This window comes from Anomaloglossus baeobatrachus, chromosome 2 (genome assembly GCF_048569485.1).
Source record: "Anomaloglossus baeobatrachus isolate aAnoBae1 chromosome 2, aAnoBae1.hap1, whole genome shotgun sequence".
Taxonomy (NCBI): domain Eukaryota; kingdom Metazoa; phylum Chordata; class Amphibia; order Anura; family Aromobatidae; genus Anomaloglossus; species Anomaloglossus baeobatrachus.
Genome location: NC_134354.1, coordinates 179909495 through 179934470, shown reverse-complemented (window position 1 = coordinate 179934470; position 24976 = coordinate 179909495). Strand labels below are relative to the sequence as shown.

At 46.8% G+C, this 24976-nt stretch overlaps 1 protein-coding gene across 4 annotated transcripts in view; it reads left to right on the top strand.

The window, feature by feature from the left end:
- The window catches only part of LOC142288327 (uncharacterized), a 936281-nt gene that overhangs the window by 602780 nt on the left and 308525 nt on the right, over positions 1-24976 (top strand). The gene's annotated exons all lie outside the window — the stretch shown is intronic.

The following is a 24976-nucleotide window of genomic DNA, read 5'->3' as shown; positions in this document are numbered from 1 at the left end:
TTTTGCTGTACTTGCCAGAGGCTTCTACACATTGTATAGAGTCGTTCAATATAGCTTTGTTCTCATTACATTTGGCCACTTGATGATCGGTGAAGGTGACAGGTATTGGACCCCTACAGAGCTGATATTAAGAGCAACCTGTCAGGCGATTCATGTTGTTCGTAATGCGGGTAGTATGAATCGCAGTCTGGCTGCACGTTTACTGCCTGGAACATTATATTTGAGGCTCAAAGACAAGACTCTTCTAGCGCCACCCTGACCAGCACTTCCCAGGTCATGTGTGCATAAGGAGAGACCTGTCAGCCACCTGTAGCAGCACAAGTGATTGACACACTGGTGGACACAGACAGGAAAGGGCCCCTGTGCAAAAAAAGTATGTGGGCCCCTAGCAGTGTAATAGTTCATCATAATGCACGTGCTTTAGCGATGGAAATGGGCCTCTTTATCTCTTGGGCTCCTGTGTGCCTTCACAGGTTGCACCAATGATATGTGCGCCACTGGATGGACAAGTCTCTCTGGATCTTCAAAGCATATTTTCTCTGAAATGCCGGAGTGTTCCAGAGAATAATATCCCTGGCTTCAAACTGCAGGCAACATGAACTGCTTGACAGTTTCTCTTTAATGAAGTGACCAGACGGTCTGTAAAGATGTCCTAGAGTTTGAGCATGGAGAATCTGGTGGCAGCAGGTGATGGCTTCCTTATTAGCCACTCCTAGGTAGTGTAGCCAATATTCCATTCTGTTTGAACCTGTGAACTATGCTTCCAGCTATATCTGTAGGAACATTCAACAGCTTAGCTTTGCTATCTTGTATCTTTTCTTCTTGTTTGTGTAATTGTGTGATTGATTCCTTCAACATTTTTGACCACTCTCTTAAGCTGGGTTCACACTAAGCGACAGCGACAACGACGTTGCTGTTACGTCACCATTTTCGGTGACGTAACAGCGACCTTGTAAGTCGCTGTTATGATCGCTGCTTAGCTGTCAAACACAGCAGAAGCAGCGATCATAACGTCGCTGTGCTACATGTGCAGAGAGCAGGGAGCCGCGCTTAGCGCTGGCTCCTTGCTCTCCTAGGTACAGTACACATCGGGTTAATTAACCCGATGTGTGCTGCAGCTACATGTCACAGTGCAGAGAGCAGGGAGCCGCGCGCACTGCTTAGCGCTGGCTCCTTGCTCTCCTTGCTACAGTATACATCGGGTTAATTACCCGATGCGTACTGCAGCCACATGTGCACAGAGCAGGAGCCGGCACTGGCAGGAAGGGCGGAGGCTGGTAACGAAGGTAAATATCGGGTAACCAGGGAAAGGTCTTCCCTTGGTTACCCGATGTTTACGCTGGTTACAGCTTACCGCAGCTGCCAGACGCCGGCTCCTGCTCCATGCTCGCTTCATTTCGTCGCTCTCTCGCTGTCACACACAGCGATGTGTGTGTCACAGCGGGAGAGTGACGACCAAAAAATGAAGCTGGACATTCAGCAACGACCGGCGACCTCACAGCAGGGGCCAGGTCGTTGCTGGATGTCACATACAGCGACAGCGACGGGACGTCGCTGCAACGTCACAGAAAATGGTGACGTAGCAGCGACGTCGTTGTCGTTGTCGATGTGTGTGACACCAGCTTAAACCTAATATTTTAGTGAACTGTTGGCCATGAGGAATAGGATAGGATTCCTTGGAATGCTGTTTTTGGCTATGTATCACATTTTTAGAAGGTTACGTTACGACAGGCAAAAAGGGCTCTACTAAGCAATAAAGACGCTTGTCATAAAGGTGATGAATAATTCTTCAGTACTTATTAAAAGTGACAAGTTCTTGCTTGATTGCTTTATTGCAACAACAGAAAGTTTGTAAATTTGCAAGTAAATCTAATATGTACTTGGAGTTGAATAATTATGATTATAATGCTATTTGTCTGACCCTCTAAGTATGTTATTTAATTGACATAAAATTATGCCTTAGTCTGAATTTCAAGTGGTTATATGAGTTGGTTATAAGAGAGAGTGGTTATATGAGAGTTGTCTGAGAAAAAGACTATATGACCAAAGGTATCAAACTACAATACTGCTATTTTTCATTAGTGCTCTAAAGTCCTATCCGCCAAGTAGTCTAAAGCCTGCTTTACACGTTGCAATTTCGCATACGATATCGTATGCGATTTGCAACGCCCCCATCGTATGTGCAGCACGTTCAATTTGTTGAACGTGCCGCACATACGATTATCCCCCATCACACATACTTACCTTCCATACGACCTCGATGTGGGCGGCGAACGTCCACTTCCTGGAGTGGGAGGGACGTTTGGCGTCACATCGACGTCACGCGGCAGCCGGCTAATAGAAGCGGAGGGGCGGAGCTGAGCGGGACGTAAACATCCCGCCCACCTCCTTCCTTCCGCATTACCGGCCGGGAGCCGCAGGAGGCAGGTGAGATCTGTTCATCGTTCCCGGGGTGTCACACACTGCGATGTGCGCTACCCCAGGTACGATGAACAATCTGACATGCTACTCTAGAGAAAGGTTCAATTCGTCAGGAATGAACGACGTACATGCGATGAACGGTTTTTCGTTGACTCGCAATTGCACGTCGCTGTCACACGCTACAACATAACTTACGATGCCGGATATGCGTCACTTACGACGTGACCCCGCCGACACATCGTAAGATATCTTGTAGCGTGTAAAGCGGGCTTAACTGTAGCATGTAATCAATTTGGCCACTGAATCCAGAACATTGTTATATATTATACTTTCCTATAGTATTTCTATAAATTTTTATTATTTATTATTATGTTTGCACATTTTTATTATTTTTAACTGTTCCTTACAGTTAATAGTCCTCTGAATCCCTATCTGTTTATTCACCCGATCTAAACAAATTTCTGACCATTCCCTGACTACACTATCTAACTTCTATTGATTTTTTTTCCCCCTACTTCCTGTCTGATGAAGCTTCATTTCAGAACCACAGTGCATGCTAAGATACTCGAACAAAGCGTCATCAGAGGAGGGGGCAGAGGCTGTGTCAACTATCACAACCTCTGCCTCTTACCTGAAACGAAGCCACTTTAGTGATGACCATTTAAGGATATGCTCTGTCCCTGCTGTTTTATTACCTGATCACTGTGCACTGTGTGATCTGCAAAGTGACAGTATCTGCTTTGTTCATGGCTCAGATCAGTAGAGCCGGCAACACAGAGAAGCACACACTGTCATTGCCCTCAGAGTACCCGGCGCTGGTCTCTGAATGCCATTGGGTACCCTGACACCACACACTGACAGTGCTCGCTGCTCTTTGTTGCCGGCTATACTGATCTGAGTCAGTAACAGAGCAGACACTGTCACTGTGCAGATTGTGCAGTGCACAGCAAGAAGGGTGGAAGAGAGCAGCCCCTGAAACGAGGGTCACTGATGAATTTTTGTTTCAGGGAGGAGGCAGAGGCTGTGATCATGACAGCAGCCTCTGACCCCTGCTCTGATGACACTGAGTATTCCAACATGCACTGAGATTCTCAAACAAAGCATTATCAGACAGGAAGGCGGGAAAATATCAATAGTAATTTGATGGCCTTCAGACCACCACTTTAATGAATCTGTATATTCAAAATACCTTTTTGCTCTATAAAAGCACAGTAAGCAACTCTCAAGCTTGACTTCCAGATCTACAAATACAACCTAAATCCTTTCCTTTTTTTAACCAAAACAAAGTATTGATTACATTTCTGAGAGTGAAATGTGTGGATGTATGAATAACTAAGGCCTGGGAGATTTACTGTCTACTTTTCAAGAGGTGCATAGAGATGAGAATGTGCCGAGAAAAAAAATTGAGAAGGCAATAGGATAACTTTGTGAATGCATAATCACTTGCCAATATGTTGATTTCAGTACCAGTTCATTTACCTCCTGTATGTTTTTTCTGCTTTCGAGCATATAAGCCAATTTAAGCAGTAGACCTTTAATTTTGTCTGTGAGATCTATGGAAGATTTGTTCCCTTTGAGCAAATTGTATGAAATACTACATAGTGTGGAAGTTGGGATTTACTGGAACAGGTTCTATTTTTTGTGAACTGAAAGAACAAGGTCTAAATTTGTTTTCCAATGCCTCTTATACACAAAATAATCCAGAGACTTGATTTTTTTTAGATTTGTTTGATGTCTAGGAACACTATTTTTGCATTTTTAGGAAAGCCTGTTTAGAGGACCTCTAACCAAGATTTTCATGTTGACTGAACACACAATGTAATAGTGGCTGCAGAGAAGAATAAAACTTTTTTTTTGTTGTATTGATCCTTACTTTTGTATCTGTGTCACAGAGATATTAACAATCAAAGCATTCGGTATCTAATGAACTGACTTTTGTTAAGGGTGGGTGTTATAAGATAGTATTCACTGCAGGCGTGTACTTCTTCACCTGTATGACACTGACCAATCATAAGTAGGCAGCTACATTTGGGAGAAGGAAGAACACGCCCCCAGAATAGCTTAGAACGGGTTTTCAGTATGAGGTGTATAACAGCCTGCTATGATCTCCTCATCTAACCTTCTGCATGATTAGAAAGGACAGATGACTAAACCCTTTCAGACAAGGCCCCAAGGCCCCAAGGTGCAGCACAGCTGAGCTTAACTGTGTCATATTACAATCCCTTCTAATAACTATCCTTCTCTCCTAGCCCTATCACCTCTGCTGTACTTCACCTATTCCCATACTGCTTGTATGGAGATGTGTCAGTAATCACACTTATGTCTGCAGTGCTCAACTTTTAAGCACTCTGCAGTGAAAGCAGAGCAGATGTCATTACATCTCACACAGAAGTAGCCCAGAACAGACAGGTTACTCCTGTGTGAGATGTAAATGACAGCCCTGATTTAACTGCAGTGAGAGTACAAGTTTCCTGAGCACAGCAGACAAAAGTGTGATTACTGACATGTCCCGTATGAGAAACCTGCATTAACACCTTCACCCCTGGGCAATTTTCAATTTTTTTCATTTTTTTCCTCCTCTTCTCCCAACAGTCATAATTTTTTTTATTTTTCCATCAATGTAGCCGAATGCTTGTTTTTTGCTGGATGAATAGTGCCTTTAAATTATACCATTCATTCTGCCACATAGTGTACTGGAAAATGGGAAAAAAAATCAACTGTGGTGAAATTGCAAAAAAAGTGCAATTCCACAATGTTTTTTTTATTATTTACCATGTTCAATATATGGTAAAACTGGCCTGCCAATATGATACCCCATGTCAGTATGTGTAAGCAGATGCCAAACACGTTGCTTTTTTTTTTGCGTTCCTGCAGCGTTTTAAGCTGCTGCGTCACATTGTCAAAATTCATGCGTTCTGCTTCCCCAGCAAAGTCTATGAGAATCGTGAAAAATCCGTGCGCACGATGCTTTTTTAAACGCAGCGTTTTGATTGTCAAAATCTCTGCATTTAAAAAAGCAGCATGTCAATTCTTTTATCCGTTTTGGCAGCGCTCTACACCCATTGAAATCAATGACTTGTAGTAAAACGCTACCAAAATGCAAAGCAGTGCGTTTGCACTGCATTTTTCTTGCGTTCCGCATGTTTATTTGACATAACAAATGCAGGTCTTCTCTCTCTCTGTCGGTCGGTTTCTCTCTCTCTGTCTCTATCTCTCTCTCTGTCGATGTCGGTCTCTTCCTCCCACCCCCTCTCTCATACTCACCGATTCCCGATCACCTGCACAGTGCTGCACGGCGTTCACACTGTGCGGCTTCTCCTCTTTTGAAAATGCCGGCCGCTCATTATTACATCTCATATTCCCTGCTTCCCCCACCCACCGGCGTCTATGATTGGTTGCAGTTAGACACGCCCCCACGTTGAGTGACAGCTGTCTCACTGCAATCAATCACAGCCGCCGGTGGGCGTGTCTATATCGAGCAGTAAAAAATAAATAATTAAAAAAAAAAAACAATGTGAGGTCCCCCCAATATTGATACCAGCCAGGGTAAAGCCATACGACTGAAGGCTGGTATTCTCAGGATGGCGAGCTCCATGTTATGGGGAGCCCCCCAGCCTAACAATATCAGACAGCAGCCGCCCGGAATTGCCACATCCATTAGATGCGACAGTCCCGGGACTCTACCCGGCTCATTCAGAATTGCCCTGGTGCGGTGGTAATTGGGGTAATAAGGAGTTAATGGCAGCAGCCCATAGCTGCCACTAAGTCTTAGGTTAATCACGGCAGGCATCTCCTCGAGATACCTTCCATGATTAACCTGTAAGTTAAAGAAAATAAACACACACATCCAAAAAATCCTTTATTTGGAATAAAAGACAAAAAACACCCTCTTTCACCACTTCAGGTCCGATGTAATCCACATGAGGTCCCACAACGCTTTCAGCTCTGCTACATGAAGCTGACAGCGAGCGGCCACAGACCATGACCGCACTCTGTCAGCTCCACGCAGCAACTGAAGTGAGCCATGCGATCAGCGATGACATCACTCAGGTTACCCACGGCCACTGCTCTCAGGTGGAGGAATCTAGCTGTGGCCACGGGTCACCTGAGTGATGGCACCGCTGATCGCGGTGCTGACTTCAGTCACTCAGGGAATTTGCGATTACCAATAAGTGCTTCACGTGTGACCGCAAATCAGGCTGCGACACAGAGAGAGAGACGCCCGATGTCAGTGAAATCGGGTGAAGCTCTGACATCACTGCTGCGGACTCCTGTGTCTTGGCACTGACCTTGGAGGTTCACCTGAGTTCATGACAGCACACAGAGACAGAGCCGCGGGATGACAATGAAGTCGGGTGAAGTTCATCCGAGTTCATTCTCATCGCCCGGCTCTGCCTGTGTCTGCTGTCAGTGGGCATGTAGCAGAGCTGAGTTGCCGGGGGACCGCACTGACAAAAATGCATCCAAAATGCATGTAAAATGCATCCAAAATACATGCGTTTTGGATGCATTCTTTTTGTCAAAATGCAGTGTCAAGTCTGCCAGAGGGTGCATTTATTTCTGCACTGGTCAGGACGCAGTGTGCGCATGAGCCCTTAATCAGATATCAAGTGCAGGGCAAAATGAAGGTTCAGCATGTGAGCCTGCATCAAAGCCAGGAACACAGCCGATGACGTAAATATAAGTAATTAGTTGTGAAGGGGTTAAGCTATGGTAGGGGCATGTTCTTCTTTCATTTGTCTGTTGTTTATGATTGGTCAGCATTATACAGGAAGAAGTACATGCCCCAAGTGAATACTGTCTTGTAAACACATTTGTATTTAAAGAAAAAAAACAGATCAACATGAAAAATTAAATGAAAGGTCCTCTTTAATTTACTGAATTTTAGCTTGATCTAGTTATTAGTTGGCAATACCCCTTTAAGATGAATAACATACCTACAGAATCTTCCATATAGTATTTATGTGTTCCTTATTACATTGTCGTAACACCCACAAGATAAAGGGTTAAATAATCAATTCAATAAAAAACTCAAAAAGGCTTAAAGATCTTATTTCCTAATACATTGCTCAAATGGTAAGCATATCCTCAGAGTTCAAATTGCCAACTTTTTCATGTCAGAGGGTAACAGTAGCACTATAAATTACTTCAAAGCTAATACCCACTGAAAAGATATTATCAGCCCAGTATATACTCACACTCAAAAGGTGTGAAATATCATACCAAACACTGAAATATAAGTACAATACAGATTGGTCTATAGGGAGATATGTTGTTGCTGTGTAGTCACATATGGCACCATTTACCAAGTGAATAGTCAGTGGACCTAGAGAACCACAATATGTTCTAGTTGTTCATTGTGCTTAAATTTCAACAGATCCTAATCAATGAAGCCACTCACTAACAAATGAAAATCAATGTTCACGCTCTACAAATTATTAGATCAGGGTCTGCATATGTAATCGTAGCAGCATATGTCAGAAAGGATAATTAAAGGGAAGCTGTCATTTGATTCATCCTGCCTAATAGGCAGGCAGCATGGAGCAGAGCCTTCCTACACAATTGCTGAATTGTTTCAGGGTAAATAACTAGAGAATCCATCCGAAGATCATAGGTCTAGATGAGGCTAGTCCAGCTGTGACCCCAGCAAAATATACCTGGCTGCAATCATTCAGCCAGATTCTGATTCATGCTGCCTGTGGTTTGAGTACCATGAATCAGAACACTGGTTTCCTTAAAGGCCGCTTTACACGCTGCGATCTCGCTAGCGAGATCACTAGCATGCGTACCTGCCCCCATCGTTTGTGCGTCACGGGCAAATCGCTGCCCGTGGTGCAAAAAATCGTTTGCATCCGTCACACTACTTAGCTGCCTAGTGACGTCGCTGTGACCGGCAAACCGCCTCCTTTCTAAGGGGGCGGTTCGTTTGGCGTCAGAGCGACATCACTAAGCGGCCACCCAATAGAAGCGGAGGGGCGGTGATGAGCGGGACATAACATCCCGCCACCTCCTTCTTTCTTCATTGCTGGCGGCCGCAGGTAAGGTGAAGTTCCTCGTTCCTGCGGTGTCACACATAGCGATGTGTAGTGCCGCAGGAACGACGAACAACATTGTACCTGCAGCAGCAACGATTTTTGGGAATAGGGGAGCATGTCACGATTAACAATTTTGCACAATTTTGCGACCATTTTCGATCGAACGTAGGTGTCACACGCAACAACATCGCTAACGCGGGCGGATGTGCGTCACGAATTCCGTGACCCAACGACATTACTTTAGCGATGACGCTGCATGTAAAGCGGCCTTTTTCCACCTCAGCAGAAATCTTTCTACAGTCCCAAACTATAGTAGCATGACTTGTGTAAAGAGTGCCACTTCGGTAATGAATTAGATGAATGAGCGTTGCAACCTATTTTGGTGAAGCTGACTGGGACTGGCAAAAAAGTCACAAAATCTTTTTGAAACTTTGCGTTTACACTTTAAAAAAATTGGAACAAGCACTTAGATGTTTCGGTCCCATGTTAACAGATTTGGTGTGAGGCTAAACTGTAAGGTTGGGCGGTCTGTTTTTTTATGGGTTTTTTTATCATAAAGGTTTTTATTGAGTTTTCAGAAAAATACAAACTTCTCATACAACAACATCAATAACAGGAGCATTGAGTAGCAAGAGGTGGAATAGCCTCGAGCCATTATCAGAATATCAATCTGGGACATTAAATACCCCTTACAACAACAACCTGAACATAGGAGCAGGGAGGGAGGGGGGAAAGAGAGGGGGTGGGGGAAGCAGCTCTACAAGACATTCTTAGGCATAATCAATTTATTTATGGTGTAGGTGTCGGTATCTGGGGGAGGGCCGTTGCATAAAGGGAAGTGGCCCACGGGTGCCATTGTTTAAGTCTCACCGTTCTCTTCTCTAGGTTGGGGGCCAAGTTGGTTTCGTATAGCCAGTGTAGGTTGATCCTCTCAATTAGATCTCTTTTTGTAGGGGGGCTCACCGACCTCCACTTGTATGCCACACAGTACCTGCCAGCTATGAGAATGTGAGAAATGATGTTTTTTAAAAGATCCGGGATCCCATCTAAGCCAATGTGTAGCACCGCTAAGGTTGGGTTTGGAGAAAGGCGGAGACTAGTAACCTCATGGATTAGATTGAACACCTCCTGCCAGAAGTTAGATAACTTAGGGCAAAACCACCACATATGACATAAGGTGCCCCTGTGGTTGCAGCCCCTCCAGCACAGTGGTGACACATGTGGGGAAAAAGAAGCCAGTTTAGTAGGGGAGTTGTACCACCTCAGATGAACCTTTTTTAATTGCTCTATATGATTGAGACAAGAAGAGAACTTGTGGATCCATTTTGAGGCCGCGAACCATTCTTGCGGCGGAAGCGGAGAAGCTAGATCTTTTTCCCATTTGAGCATATACGGCAATTGTTTGTCCGGTTGTGGGGAGTTTAGCATATTATGGATATATGAAAGGCCTTTGATTTTGCTATTTTGAAAGAATTTTTTAATTGAGGCGTGGTCAGCTGTCGTGGGAGCCGGGAGATGAGGAGCGGACTGAAGAAAGTGACGTATTTGAAAAAACTGGAATAGACTGTGTCGGGGAAGGTTACATTTATCACACATTTCTGAGTACGGGAGTAGGACGCCTTCTCTATAGAGATCTGCTAGGGTGATTGGACCTCCACGTGTCCAGGCGGCAAGATTCAAGTTCGGAATGAAGGCTTCTAGCGATCTAAGGGGAATGCTGGGACCTAAAGCATGTGACACTGGCTTGCTCCACAAGGACCAAGCTTTCTTTAGAGCTGCTGTGGTGGGTAGAAGATCGCCGGGGGGCGAAGGGGTTAGGAGCAGGGAGTCTATGAATTGTTTAGGGGAGTGGACCTGTGACCAGGTGTACTCAATCTGTAACCATCTTAAGTCTGAATCATTCCTCCACCAATCTCGAGCCGGTTCCAGGATAGCGGCTCTGTGGTATGTTAGAATATTAGGAATACCCATTCCTCCACCACTTAACGGGGCATGCATGCATCTCAGGGCTATTCTAGGTTTTTTCCCAGCCCATATAAATTTACTCATTAGCGAATGAATTTTGGTGAGATACCGTTGCGGAATTGTTAGGGGCAGGCACCGAAGTAAGTAGATAATTTTTGGGAGGCAGATCATTTTAAAGGTCTGCATTCTCGCCACCCAAGAGAGCGGGAGAAGAGAAAGGCGAGTAAGTTCTCTATCCAGTGAGGTGTGCAGGGTCAGCAGATTTTTCCGGATCACGGAGTGTAGCGGGGCCAGTATAATACCCAGGTAGGGGATACCCTCGTCTTCCCATTTGAAAGGGTAAAGATGAGAAAGAGTGGCTCTAGTTGAGGCGGGCAGGAAGAGCGGAAAAATTAAGGACTTGGTAATATTAAGCTTGTAATACGAGACTTGAGCGAAGGAGGACAGGATCTCCATTACGTGTTTTAGGGACACCTCTACATTAGTGCAGGATAAAATCACATCATCCGCATATAGACTAATCACATGGTTTGTACTCCCCACTCGAATCCCCGAGATCCGAGGGCATTCACGGATAGTCTGCGCCAGAGGCTCTATAGCAAGGGCATAGATGATAGGGGAGAGCGGACACCCCTGGCGTGTCCCATTGGATAATTCAAAACTCCGAGATATAAATCCGGATGCCAGAACTTTGGCGTTAGGGTTAGAGTATAGTGCCATTATGGTGGTAAGTATGGGGCCTTCAAATCCAAACTTGGCCAGTACAGATTTCAGATATCCCCAGTGCACCCTGTCAAACGCCTTCTCTGCGTCCAAGGACAGGAATACACTGGGGATTTTCCTCCCCTCAGCCACCGCAATCAGGTCCAGCATACGTCTCGTCCCATCTTTCGCCTGCCTCCCCGCCACAAACCCCACTTGATCCGGGGAAATCAGTGATGGAAGGACTTTATGTATTCTAGCTGAGATTATTTTGGCGTACAATTTTAAGTCGCAGTTTAGGAGGGATATTGGCCTGAAGTTTCCTGGTGATGTAGGGGGTTTTCCTGGCTTTGGCAGGGTAGTTATAATGGCCTCTAGATTATTTGGTGAAATATCTGCTGTGGCTCGCCAAGAGGAGAAAAGTCTCAGGAGGAAAGGAGACAGGGTTTCAGTGAATTGCCTATAATAGGAGTTAGTGAGGCCGTCTGGGCCTGGAGCTGAATTTCTTTTGGCTGTGATCACCGCCTGGCGAACCTCTTCCAGGGAGAAAGGGGAATTTAGTTGCTCTAGATGTACTGTAGATAACCGAGGAAGATTAATATTGTTTAAGAAGGAATTAATTGCCGATTGGGTAGGCTTTGGGGCATTGGGGTCATTTTTAAGGTTGTAGAGAGACTGATAAAAATCAGCGAATGCATTGGCTATTTCCGTTGGGTTGCGTATTGTGGCATTAGAACCCGTCACGAGGTATTCAATTTTGTTTTGCATTTCTCGTTTTTTAACCCTCCTGGCTAGTAAGGCACCCGCCCTGTCACCCATCATATAGTACCGCTGTTTGAGGGATCTTAAATTTTTCTCATAGTCTACCATCAGCAATTGGCGGAGCTGTGTTCTTAGTTTCCTGAGTTCGTCAGATGTTGACATGTTTGGGGCAGATTTATTGTGGGCTTCTAAAAGCGCTATGTGGGACAGTAGAGCTTTGGAAGTTGCCTGACGCCTCCTTTTCTCCCTAGTGGCAATTTTGATGAATGACCCCCTAATAAAGGCCTTGCGTGCAGACCATAGCGTTTCCTCTGTCACCTCCTTGTTGTCATTAAATTTAAAAAACTCTGCGAGGTCGGCCTGCAACTCCTCAGAGATTTGTCTACAGGCCAGGAGGGAGTCATTCATGCGCCACCGGGTAAAAACGGGCGTGCGGCTTTGCTCCTGGACTGTCAGGTACATGGGGGCATGGTCCGACCAAGCTATAAGTCCAATTTTTGAATCTGAGCAATCCATAATAAGTGAGCTTTCAACCAGAAAGTAGTCCAATCTGCTGTATGAGGTGAACCGAGGTGAGAAGAATGTGTAGTCCCTCTCATTTGCATGTTGGTATCTCCATATATCATGGAGATGCCTTTCTGAAATTATTGTGCTCATTTCCTTCCTCTTTACAGCAGTATTGGAGCAATCCAGAGTGCTGGACATTAACATGTTAAAATCCCCGCAGATTATTTGCTTACCCTCTGTAACAGATGAAAGCTTGGAAAGAAACCTCCGCAGAAAGCTGATCTGACCAGAGTTGGGGGCGTAAAGGGTTGCAATAGTATACTTAGATCCATTTATGGAGCAATTAATAATGGCGTATCTACCTTCAGGGTCTAAATGTTGGGAATGTAGTGTGAACGCAACAGTATTTTTTACACAAATGAATACTCCAGCCTTTTTTTTTTTCCCACAAGCCAGCAGTATGAAAGGAAATTTAGCATTATTTAACCTGTCCGAGTCCCCCTGGAGGAGATGAGACTCTTGACCACAAATCACGTCACATTTGGATTTAACCACTTCCCGCCAAAACATGGATCTCTTGGCCGGCGAGTTCAGGCCCCTAACATTTATAGACATACAGTTCAGTACCATTGTACATGAAAAAAAATCCCTTGCCTAGAGCTGCGGGGGGAGAAAGGAAGGTTAGGCAGGAAAGAGGTAACACTGACAACATTAACATCACTAACATTACTGATGTAGGGAGCATCAGTCCACATAGAAAAAAGCCCAAAAAGGGGGCCTGCGGTATGGTGGAAATGTACCGCCATGGGGGCTCAGGGTCCTGGTTGAACAGAACCAGCGGACCTTAAAAGTAGCAACTAAGTCTCAGCCGCGACTCAGACATATCACATAACTCACGCGACGGACCAATCTTCATTCACTTTATCCCTTTGGGATGATCCTGTGGCTCTTGGAGATCTGGCCGGGAGATTTGCCATGTTCCATGAGGATAGGAGCTTTGCCAACTGTTGTGGGGAATGGCAGACGTGGGTGTTTCCTGCACGGAAAAGCAGGATCTTTACAGGGAAACCCCATCTATAGGATATAGCTTCATCCCTGAGAATTTTGGTATAAGGGGCAAATTCCCTCCTTTTTGCCAGGGTTCCTGCAGACAGATCCGGAAAAATGGACAGGTGCTGGAATTGCTCAGACAGAGGCGGCCTCCTTCTCAGGGCTTGCAGCAGGGCTTCTTTGGTCTTGTAAAAGTGCAGGCGAGCCAAAGTGTCCCGGGGGGCATCAGCACTGAGGGATTTAGGCTTAGGGACTCTGTGTATTCTGTCCACCAGGAAATCAGTTGCAGACAGGTCTGGGAGCAGCTCCTGCAGCAAGGAGCCTAGAAAGCTCTGCAGCCCCTTGTCTGGTATGGCCTCTGGAATTCCTCTGATTCTTATGTTGTTTCTGCGGGACCTGTCCTCTAAATCCAAGACCTTGGTATGGAGCTTTTGCACTTGTTCCTCCAGTGCTGCATTGGCATCAATGAGGCTATTGTGTGACTTTGTCAGCTCCTGCATTTTAGTTTCAATGTGTGCTGTGCGACTGCCTATGGCAGTGATATCTCCCCTCAGCTCAGCCACCATATCTTTCCAATCCTGCTGCAGTGATGAGCGGAGGGCACTGAGCAGTTTCTGCATGGTACCTTTGGTAAGCGGTATATCTGCAGCGTCTGTGTCCAAGTCTGGGCCTGCTGTGGATCCCCTCCTGGATGAGCGTGAGGAAGCTGTGGAGGAGGATGCTGCTGCCATTTTCCCTCTTCCCGTGCTGGAGAAGAAGTCTGTAACTTTCGCCGGGGACGGCTTCTTCTGGGACTTTCCCCTTGGCATGCCACGTTCCTGGGTACCTCCGCAGCACTTTCCCCCCGTGTGCAGAGAGATTGGTGCCACTGGTGAGCCGCAGTGAGCCGGTTAGGAGTCGAGGTGGCTGGAGCTCAGCAGCTAGGTGACCGGTGCCATTAGCAAGCAGGCCACGCCCCTGTTTTTTTTTATGGTTGATCTGCCTTCTGTCCTCTGAGTACTCATCCATAATAATACTATAATATTACTGTAGGTGAAATAGGAGTCTGGATGTGAAAGATTTGGCAGATGTGCAGATGTGTGAATCTGAGAAAATAGATGTCAGAGTACGTGAAAAACAAACAGCCAAAGGTGAGGGCACACAGCAATCAATTAGCATAGTCAAGAATAATCCAAATCAGAACCAAATCAACAAATGAGACACCTTCATGAAATCACAGGAACCTAAGAACATTAATGCTCAAACAAGAGTAAGATGGCAGAAGCAGATTTAGTCAGGGATGTTTATTAACTTAAGACCTTTAAGTGTAGCTTGCATTAAGACAGCTGTGTTTCAAGGTCAATATACAAAAAAACCCAATGTCCAGACTGAGCATGGGCCTTCTGACCCAAACTTGCAGCCTCCTACATGCCTGTCAGGTTTCCGGGTTTTCCAGTTCTCTTTTGAAAGAGCTTGCCCTCAGTTAACATGGAGTTTAATGTTCTGTTGCCCTACTTCCTGTCCAGCTGCTTAAAAGGCCGCCTCTAAGCCCAGTCCAGTGCCTGAGTATACTGCTTGCTGTGTGCTCCTGCTTTGCTGCTTCTACTTCCTGATTGCCTTTTGGATCTTCCTGAAAGACTACCGACCGACTCTGGACCATACCCGGTTTCTTCAAGCTGTGCCCGGACTCCGTCTGCCGTCTTTGATCAGCACGTCTGCCCGGTTCCTTCTGGTTCGTAACCACTCTGGACTATCATTCCGTACGGACACTCCTGGACTTTTACCACTTGCCCCTTGTGTCCCGGCTGCTGCGCATTTAGGCCTTCCGGGGTGATTGCCGGACAGTCCCTGTATAGGGGTTCGCTTTGGTGGTCTCCCTGGGGGAGTCCGGTGCGTGGCCCCGGGAATCCCCTTCGCTCCGTTTCGGGAAGGTATTTCGTGTGTGTGTTCTACTGTGTTTGTTCCGTTGTGTATCTACCGTGGTTACATGTTATAAACATCTTGTACCAAGAACTCGTCTCTGGTGGTCATTGCCCTAACGCTATCGAAATCCTCAGAACATACAATAGTATTACATTATACTCAGGCCATAAGAGGATTTCGCTGGGGCAATGACTGAGACACGAGTAGATCAGCTCTTTTCCATGATTAACTCCTTACAGCAGGAGATGGAGGCTGTACAAACTAAACTTAGAGATGTGGAGGCACAGCTGGGCCATGATCACCAGGTACTGGGTCCGGCTATTCAGGATTTGCAAGTCAGAGTGGAGGTTCAGGAAGCCGTCCCCACTACGTCCGTATCAGCTGCCGGTATGCCTAGGTTACCCCCATTCCGTTTCAATGGTGATCGTAGTCAGTTTCGTGGATTTGTGAACCAATGTATACTATTTTTTGATGTACATGCTGATTATTACCGTTCTGACCGGTCCAAAGTGTTATGTATAATCATGTTATTAACCTCACGAGCACTGGCTTGGGCTAATCCTATGATAGAGAATCGGGACATCCGTTTAAATCACCTGGATGACTTTCTGACCGCAATGGCGCAAATGTTTGATGATCCGAATCGCCGTGCTACCGCTGAATCGGCTCTCCTTTCCTTACGTCAGGGAAAGCGTTCTGTCGTTGAATACACCACTGAGTTCAAGAGGTTAGTGGTAGACACCGACTGGGGAAACAATGCATTATTGTCTGTCTTCAGAAAAGGTTTGTCCGGTACCATCAAGGACGAGTTAGCTCGTTCCGAGTCTCCAGGGGATTTTGAAATGTTTCTCCAGCACTGTGTGCGTATTGATACCCGCTTGACGGAACGTAGACAGGAAAAATGGGCAGCTGTAAACCGTGTAAACAACTTTGCGTTTCCTTCCAGAGAACCCGCTCTCAGGACGCCACGGGAGGCCGAGGACGTTCCTATGCAAGTGGACTCTCTGCAAAAGCGAGAGACCAACGAACGTCGTGAACACCGGCTCCGTGAGCGTTTGTGTTTCTATTGCGGTCAATCGGACCATTTCTTGATTGACTGCCCGAAACGTCCGAATCGCCCAAATAAGGTATTGGCAGCCATGGCAGAGTGTGACAACACGGACGCAGAGTCCGATATCTCTGAGGCAAGTGGACACCTGGATGCGGTATTTCCCTTGACTGTAATGTCCACCTCACCGAAGGACTCAGAAGGGAAATATACCCATTGCTCGCTCCCCATTCAGATCCGGTGGGAGGGACAGCTAATACCTACCTCTGCAATGATAGATTCTGGGGCAGGGGGAAATTTCATGGACTCCTCTTTTGCCAGGAAACACGGTATCCGGACTCAGCAAAGATCCTCACCGGTTACCATGGAGACGGTAGACGGATCTCCGTTAATCTCTGGACCAGTTGATCGGGAAACAGTACCGCTAGAATGCGTGATGAAGCCAGGTCAGCAGGAGACCCTTGTGTTCATGATAAATTCTTCTCCTCATTTTCCAATTATTTTAGGTATTCCGTGGCTACGGTCTACAAATCCAGTCATCGATTGGGAGACTAAGGAAATATCCTTCCCACCGCAGAGTAGTCCGACCATTAGTCCAACTGTTCCGGTTCCAGTAACACCGACTGCGGAGGGCACTGTACAGGTACCTGTTCTACCACCGGTTTATAATGACTTTGTTGATATATGCGACAAAAGAAGAGCCGATCGGCTTCCCCCGCATAGACCGTATGATTGCCCCATAGACTTACTCCCAGGGGCGGAGATTCCGTTTGGTCATGTCTACCCGTTGGCGGCACCTGAGCTAGAAGCATTAAAAGAGTACATTGATGAAAGTCTAGCCAAGGGATTTATTCGCCCGTCTACCTCACCAGCAGGGGCACCCATCTTTTTCGTGAAAAAGAAAGAGGGGACTCTGAGACCCTGTATTGACTACCGGGAACTGAATAAAATAACCATCCGGAACCGGTATCCGTTACCGTTGATTCCTGAGCTATTGGAGAGGGTCCAACAGGCAAAAATATTCACCAAATTGGATCTCCGTGGGGCATATAATCTACTTCGCATACGTCCCGGAGACGAGTGGAAGACCGCGTTCCGATGTCGGTATGGACATTTTGAGTACCTAGTGATGCCTTTTGGACTTTGTAACGCTCCCGCGGCTTTCCAACATCTAGTTAATGATATTTTTAGGGATATCATGGACCAATTCATGGTGATTTATCTGGACGATATCCTAATCTTTTCTGATTCCCTACAGGAACACCAGGAGCACGTCAAAACCGTACTTACCCGGCTGAGGGAAAACCACCTGTACATCAAACTGGAGAAATGCGAATTCCATTCCTCACAAATACAATTCTTAGGTTATGTCATTTCTCCTCAGGGACTGAACATGGAGTCTGGCAAGATACAAGCAATTCTAGACTGGCCGGAACCGGGAAACATTAAAGAGGTACAACGCTTTGTCGGTTTTGCCAACTTTTACCGATGCTTTATCCGTAATTTTTCAGAGATCGTTCGTCCCATCACTCTGTTGACCAAGAAAGGACAGAAGTTTGTGTGGTCCGCCCAGGCCCAGGAAGCATTCCATCGTCTCAAGGTTTGTTTTACCTCAGCGCCAATATTGGTACATCCGAATCCCGCACTTCCCTTTATCGTGGAAGTCGACGCTTCCGACTACGCATTAGGGGCCATCCTTTCTCAAAGGACTGGGGACAAGAGTCTCTTGCATCCGTGTGCTTTCTTTTCCCGCCGGTTGTCCCCTGCAGAAAGGAACTATGACATTGCGGACAAGGAATTGTTAGCGATTATTTCAGCTTTCAAGGAATGGAGACACCACTTACAGGGAGCCGCGCAGCAAGTGATAGTACTCACAGATCATCGTAATCTGGAATTTCTTAAGTCTGCCAGGTGTCTGTCTCCACGGCAAGCCCGTTGGAGTTTGTTCCTTAACCAGTTCAATTTTATCGTTACATACCGTCCAGGTTCACGTAATGGGAAAGCCGATGCCTTGTCCCGAATCCATGCCGTGGACTCCGTGCCTGGAACCCCGTCTCAGACCGTGTTATCAGATGCCAATTTCGTTGGAGTAATCCAGGACCAGGACTTGTGGAAGGACATCAAGCTGGCCTATGATGGTGACGTATTTCTTGCTGCCCCCCCGAATGATGTAACTCTTGTTCTTCGGAATGGTGTGTGGTTGAGAGAACGACGCATTTATGTCCCGGAGGCCGTAAGACTTCGGGTTCTCAAGTTGGTCCATGACTCCGTGTTGGCTGGTCATAGGGGGGTACATAAGACGCAGGAATTTCTAAGCCGTTTTTTCTGGTGGCCTACCTGTTTAAAGGATGTAAAGGACTATGTCCACTCATGTGTGGTTTGTGCCCGGTGCAAGGTCCCTCGTGTGGCTCCTACGGGACTCCTCCAACCGTTACCCATGCCATCTCGCCCTTGGGGGTCTATCTCAATGGATTTTATTGTGGAGTTGCCAGTCTCCGGCGGTCACAATACCATTTTAGTGGTGGTGGATCGGTTGACAAAAGCGGCTCACTTTATTCCGTGTACCGGTCTTCCCTCAGCCGCAGAGACAGTGGATTTGGTTATCCAGAACGTATTCCGATTGCATGGGGTACCGGACGAGATCATCTCTGACCGGGGCGTGCAGTTCACGTCTAGGTTCTGGAAGGTGTTTTGTACGGCACTCCAGATTGATGTCTGTTTGTCTTCTGCATACCATCCCCAGACGAATGGGCAAACCGAACGGACTAATCAAACCCTGGAACAATACCTTCGATGTTATGTCAGCCATCTGCAGGACGATTGGTTGAAGATGCTTCCGTTGGCGGAATTCTCGTATAACAACACTCAGAGCAGTTCCACTAAGGTAACGCCCTTTTTTGCTAACTTGGGTTACCATCCGACTATTTTGCCTAGGTCGCCGGTTACGGTTTCGGTGCCTGCGGTGGAGGACAGATTGACAGAGCTACGACAAAATCTGGAGGTTCTAAAGGACACTGTGGCTACGGCTCAGGAGCGTTACAAGAGGTCGGCTGACACTCACCGGAGACCGGCACCCATGTATAAGGTAGGGGACCCTGTATGGTTATCCACCAAAAACCTGAGATTGGGTGTTCCTTCGCAGAAGCTGGGACAAAAATTCATCGGTCCGTTTAAGATCACCGGGATCGTGAGCCCTGTGGCCTGTCGGCTGCGGTTACCGCACCATCTGAAGGTACACCCGGTCTTTCATGTTTCTCTCCTCAAACCCGTTTCTCCTAATACGTTTCATGGTCGTGTCGTGCCTCCTCCTCCGCCTGTGATGGTCGACGGCGAGGAGCAGTTCGTGGTTGAGGACATTATTGACTCCCGGCTCCATCGTCGTCGGCTTCAGTATCTGGTACGTTGGCAGGGGTACGCCCCCGAGGACGATTCCTGGGAACCGGTGGGTAACATTCGGGCACCCCGGAAGATTGCTCAGTTTCATCGACGGTACCCGGACAAACCAGGCCCTGATCCGTCCTGAGGCCGTTTCTGGGGGGGGGAGTAATGTCAGGTTTCCGGGTTTTCCAGTTCTCTTTTGAAAGAGCTTGCCCTCAGTTAACATGGAGTTTAATGTTCTGTTGCCCTACTTCCTGTCCAGCTGCTTAAAAGGCCGCCTCTAAGCCCAGTCCAGTGCCTGAGTATACTGCTTGCTGTGTGCTCCTGCTTTGCTGCTTCTACTTCCTGATTGCCTTTTGGATCTTCCTGAAAGACTACCGACCGACTCTGGACCATACCCGGTTTCTTCAAGCTGTGCCCGGACTCCGTCTGCCGTCTTTGATCAGCACGTCTGCCCGGTTCCTTCTGGTTCGTAACCACTCTGGACTATCATTCCGTACGGACACTCCTGGACTTTTACCACTTGCCCCTTGTGTCCCGGCTACTGCGCATTTAGGCCTTCCGGGGTGATTGCCGGACAGTCCCTGTATAGGGGTTCGCTTTGGTGGTCTCCCTGGGGGAGTCCGGTGCGTGGCCCCGGGAATCGCCTTCGCTCCGTTTCGGGAAGGTATTTCGTGTGTGTGTTCTACTGTGTTTGTTCCGTTGTGTATCTACTGTGGTTACATGTTATAAACATCTTGTACCAAGAACTCGTCTCTGGTGGTCATTGCCCTAACGCTATCGAAATCCTCAGAACATACAATAGTATTACAATGCCTATGAGACTGTAAGATTGGGACATGAGTCTGATAATTGTGGTTGTGTGAGGAATGTGAAATATATTGGTCTGAAACTGGCCTTAAGCCTGCTTTACATACTGCAATGTATCTTACAATGTGTCGGCGGGGTCACGTTGTAAGTGACACACATCCGGCATCGTAAGTTACATTGCAGTGTGTGACAGGTACGTGCGATTGCGATTGAACGTTAAAACGTTCATCACATACACATCGTACCTTTCTCTAGAATAGCACGTCAGATTGTTCATCGTACCCGGGGTAGCACACATCGCAGTGTGTGACACCCCGGGAACGATGAACAGATCTTACCTACGTCCTGCGGCTTCCGGCCCACAATGCGGAAGGAAGGAGGTGGGCGGGATATTTACGTCCCGCTCAGCTCCGCCCCTCCACTTCTATTGGCCGGCTGCCGCGTGACGTCGATTGTGACGCCGAACGTCCCTCCCACTCCAGGAAGTGGACGTTCGCCGCCCACATCGAGGTCGTATGGAAGGTAAGTACGTGTGACGGGGGTTAATCGTTTGTGCGGCACGTTCAACAAATTGAACGTGCCACCCATACGATGGAGGCGTTGCAAATCGCATACGATATCGTATGCGAAATTGCAATGTGTAAAGCAGGCTTTGGGGGAGGATATTGAGGCAAGTACATTTGCTTCACTAGGAGAGTCATCTGCTCTAATACAAGTAGGATAGGCCTACATATTTTAAGCATTTGTTTTGGATAAGGGTTAGGCTATTGTTGCAAATTTGCTTCTTCACTGTGGTGAAGACCATGAGAAGCATTGGCGCGTGCGCAATTTTATTTATTTTTATTACATCTGCGCATGTGACGATGCTTCTCATGGTCTTCACCACAGTGTGTTGAATAAAATTGGCGGAGATCTAAGTACACGCACAGTGACACAGGTATTCAAATAAAGGAAAGGGGGCAAGCCAGATGATGCCGGAGGAGGAATAAACATGAGGATGCGACCCATAAAGACCCGCCCATGTTGCACCAGTATATGAAAGTGCAGTACTTTTCTGCAACTTTGATTAAAGATATTTAATCAACCAAGCATCAGATCTTTCTATAACAGGTATGCCTGGATTCAGCTTCTTAGTGCCTGTATGGCACTGCCTTTACCTGATATAGCAAAATCATCCTGGTTGGTCCTCTTTAAGGCAGCATGGATCAGATTCTGCTTGTGTTATAGTTGTGTGTTTTCTACTTTTAAAATTTGTGGCATTTTGGAGAAAACATAATTTAAAAAGGCAGTCGGAAACCAGGGGCCTTATTACTAGGTACAGTGGTTGCAATTGCATCTAGGCCCTGAAGCCTAGGGGTCCCAAAAATCCTATTGGCCTATATGAAAAGACCAATGCTATTAAAGACTTGAAAAACTTGGGGGCTCCGTTGGAGCTTTCGCATTGTGGCCAATGAGTTTCAAGTTACGCCACTACCACAAACCATGCGTCTTGGTTGTCTAGTCTGCGGAAGACAACAGATTATCCAGTCCTTGCAATCCTAGACTTATGGTATGGACAGTATGTATGTGTATGGGGAAAGACCTGTCAGTCAGACATATCAGTCTATGTGGTGGGGACGGTGGAAGTTGCCGAAGATCGGCCTTTCGGCCTAATTTGCTGTCTTGAACAACTTTTCTTTTCTTTGTAATGCCACATTCTTCAGAATAACACATAAACCGCTGCAATAATGCATCCAGCATTTGTTTCAGGCTGCCCGTTGTTAAGGTAGCATGAATCTTCTGTCAGGTTCACTTTAATGTAATTTATCTTCTGCAGTCTCAGAATTTTTCAGCCCCTTCAAGAAAACCATATTTACTACTTAGTAGAGCACCTTTTGGCTGTAAGGCCAGATACCAGGCACTGGAATGTTTTTACAGAATACTTTACATAGCATATTTGGTGTGTAAAATATGCAACATTTTACAGTACCAGAAAAATCTATGAGAGTTCTGAAATCTTATGCAGAAACTGCTTTTTTCTGAGCATATTTTGAACCCTGCTATGTTTTTGCCATGACGCAGTAAGTCAATTATTTTAGCGTTTTGCAGCACTTTTCATTCATTCAAATGAATGGGTGAAAAACAAATGTAGAAACGCTGCAAAAACGCACTAAAAAACACCACACAAATGCGTGCGTGTATCTTATGCAGAGTTTTCCTGCCACCACTCTGGTTATTGGTGCAGAATGAAAAAAAATCTAAAAATACGCAACTTGCAAACATACTAGTGAAGCCCATTGGGTCAGTGGCTTCAAGGTCACTAATACAGTGTCTTGAAAAAGTATTCATATGCCATGAACGCTTCCACATTTTTTTCGTTGTTTCACGCACAAACGTAAATGTACTTTATTGTGATTTTATGTAGTTGTACCACCCCGGAGCTCGGCCAGCTGCCGAGCCGCCGCTCGGATCCGTGCTCGTCGGTGGGTGGCTCGAGGTCTCCACGGACCCGGGGGTCACGTCGCTCTGAAAGGGGGGGTTGGAGCTACATGTAGGGACTTCGGTTGGGAGGTCCACGGCCGGAGCCGCGGTTGTTTGTAGTGGGATTTAAGTTCGTGACGCCACCCACGGGTTGTGGTGAATGGATGGACACCACCGCTGCCATTGACTAGGCTCCCAGGGACGGTGTTGCGGAGCTTGATGTTGACCCCCTCCGTGGGTAGGGGGGATGATGGTCCCGGGGGCCCGAGGGAGGTGCTGAGGCGCGGGGATGGATGCGTGCTGGGGTGCCGGTGCGATGTGGCGCGGTGCACGGCCTGAAGGCACTGGTGTACTCACTATGATAAACATGCTGGAGTCTCTGGTAAACCAAACAAGATGGTGAACGGTGCCCGCAGCCGGCTGCAGTTTCCCCTTAACAGGTTGGTGGTTTCCGCCTTTCTCCTGCACCTCTCTTGTGTAAAGGTCACGACTCTTATGCCTAAGCAACGGTAGTCCGCTCCCCGGCTTGTTATGTGTCGGGAGAGCCCTCTTTGCCTGCAGACGCTGGCCCCTCGGGTCTCTATGCCTGGGCGGTGGCTTTACCCCTATGGTTGGGCTGTTGTCTTCAGTTGGGTCTTATGTGGGAAAGGTCCTAAAGTCCAGTCCTCAATCAGTTGATTTCACTCAGCCCGGTTGTTTCTGGGCCTCGTACTGGGTCTGAGTACCCCTCCTGGTGCTCTGGTTTCCAATCGGTTCCCCGGTTCGTCACCGGCAGGCCACCGCACGTCCCCGGTCCCTACGGTTCCACCGGCTGTAATCCCAGCTCCTGCAGATGGCCACCACCGTCTGCCTCCTTGCCAGAGGTGACTGGGCTCCAACCCAGACACCTGGTGTAGACTTTTGCAGGCCTGAGCACAGGTCTGCCCTTGAACTTGACTCCACTTCACTCCACTGTCAAGACTAGACTACTGCTACTGTTTTTCCCGCCTCCAGGCCTGTGAACTCCTCGGTGGGCAGAGGGAGGTGACAAAGGTTTTGTAGTTTGGCTGCTGTCACCTTACTAAGGTGAGGGGTGTGTGTGCATGGGACTACCTGGGACGACCTGGCTAGTCCAGGGCGTCACATAGTAACACCAAGTTAAATATTTGTGTTGTGTAGAGGAAGCAATACATGGTTTTCTTTATTGCTTTACAATTATAAATCTGAACATTGCCACGTGCATTTGTATTCAGCCCCCCTGAGTCAATACTTTGTACGACCACCTTTCGCTGCATTTACTGCTGCAAGTTTTTTTTATTATCTCCACCAGATTTGCACATTCAGAGGCTGACATGTTTTACCCATTCTTCTTTGCACTTGAGATCTAGCTCGGTAAGATTGGATGTAGAGCGTCTGTTAATAGAAATTTTTCAGTCTTGTCACAGATTCTCAATGGCATTAAGTCTGGATTGTGACTGGGTCATCCAGACACATGAACATGCTTTGATCGAAACCATTCCATTGTACCTCAGCTGACCAGAGCACCTTTTTCCACATTGCTAGATATGTGATCTACATGACTTTTTGAACACTGTTCATCCAATGTGACAAGGGGTCTCTTCACTACTTCTCTAATTAGTGCTCTCCTTGCTTGGGATGTCAGTTTAGGTGGACAGCTACGTCTTGGTAGGTATACAGTTGTGCTATATGTTTTCCATTTTGGATGATTGATTGAACTGTATTTCGTGAGATTTTCAGAGCTTGGGGCTTAACAAACAAAAGATATAATTTATTAGATATGCAATAAAAACTGACAAATATCAGTGAAGACCCAAACAATATTATTGACAATAATAATAGGTTAGAGGTGTATAAATATACCGTCATTTGCATGTAATAGGTGACCAGTGCCCTACCGCCCCCACTTCCCTGTGGTGATTGTTTGAATGACACTGTA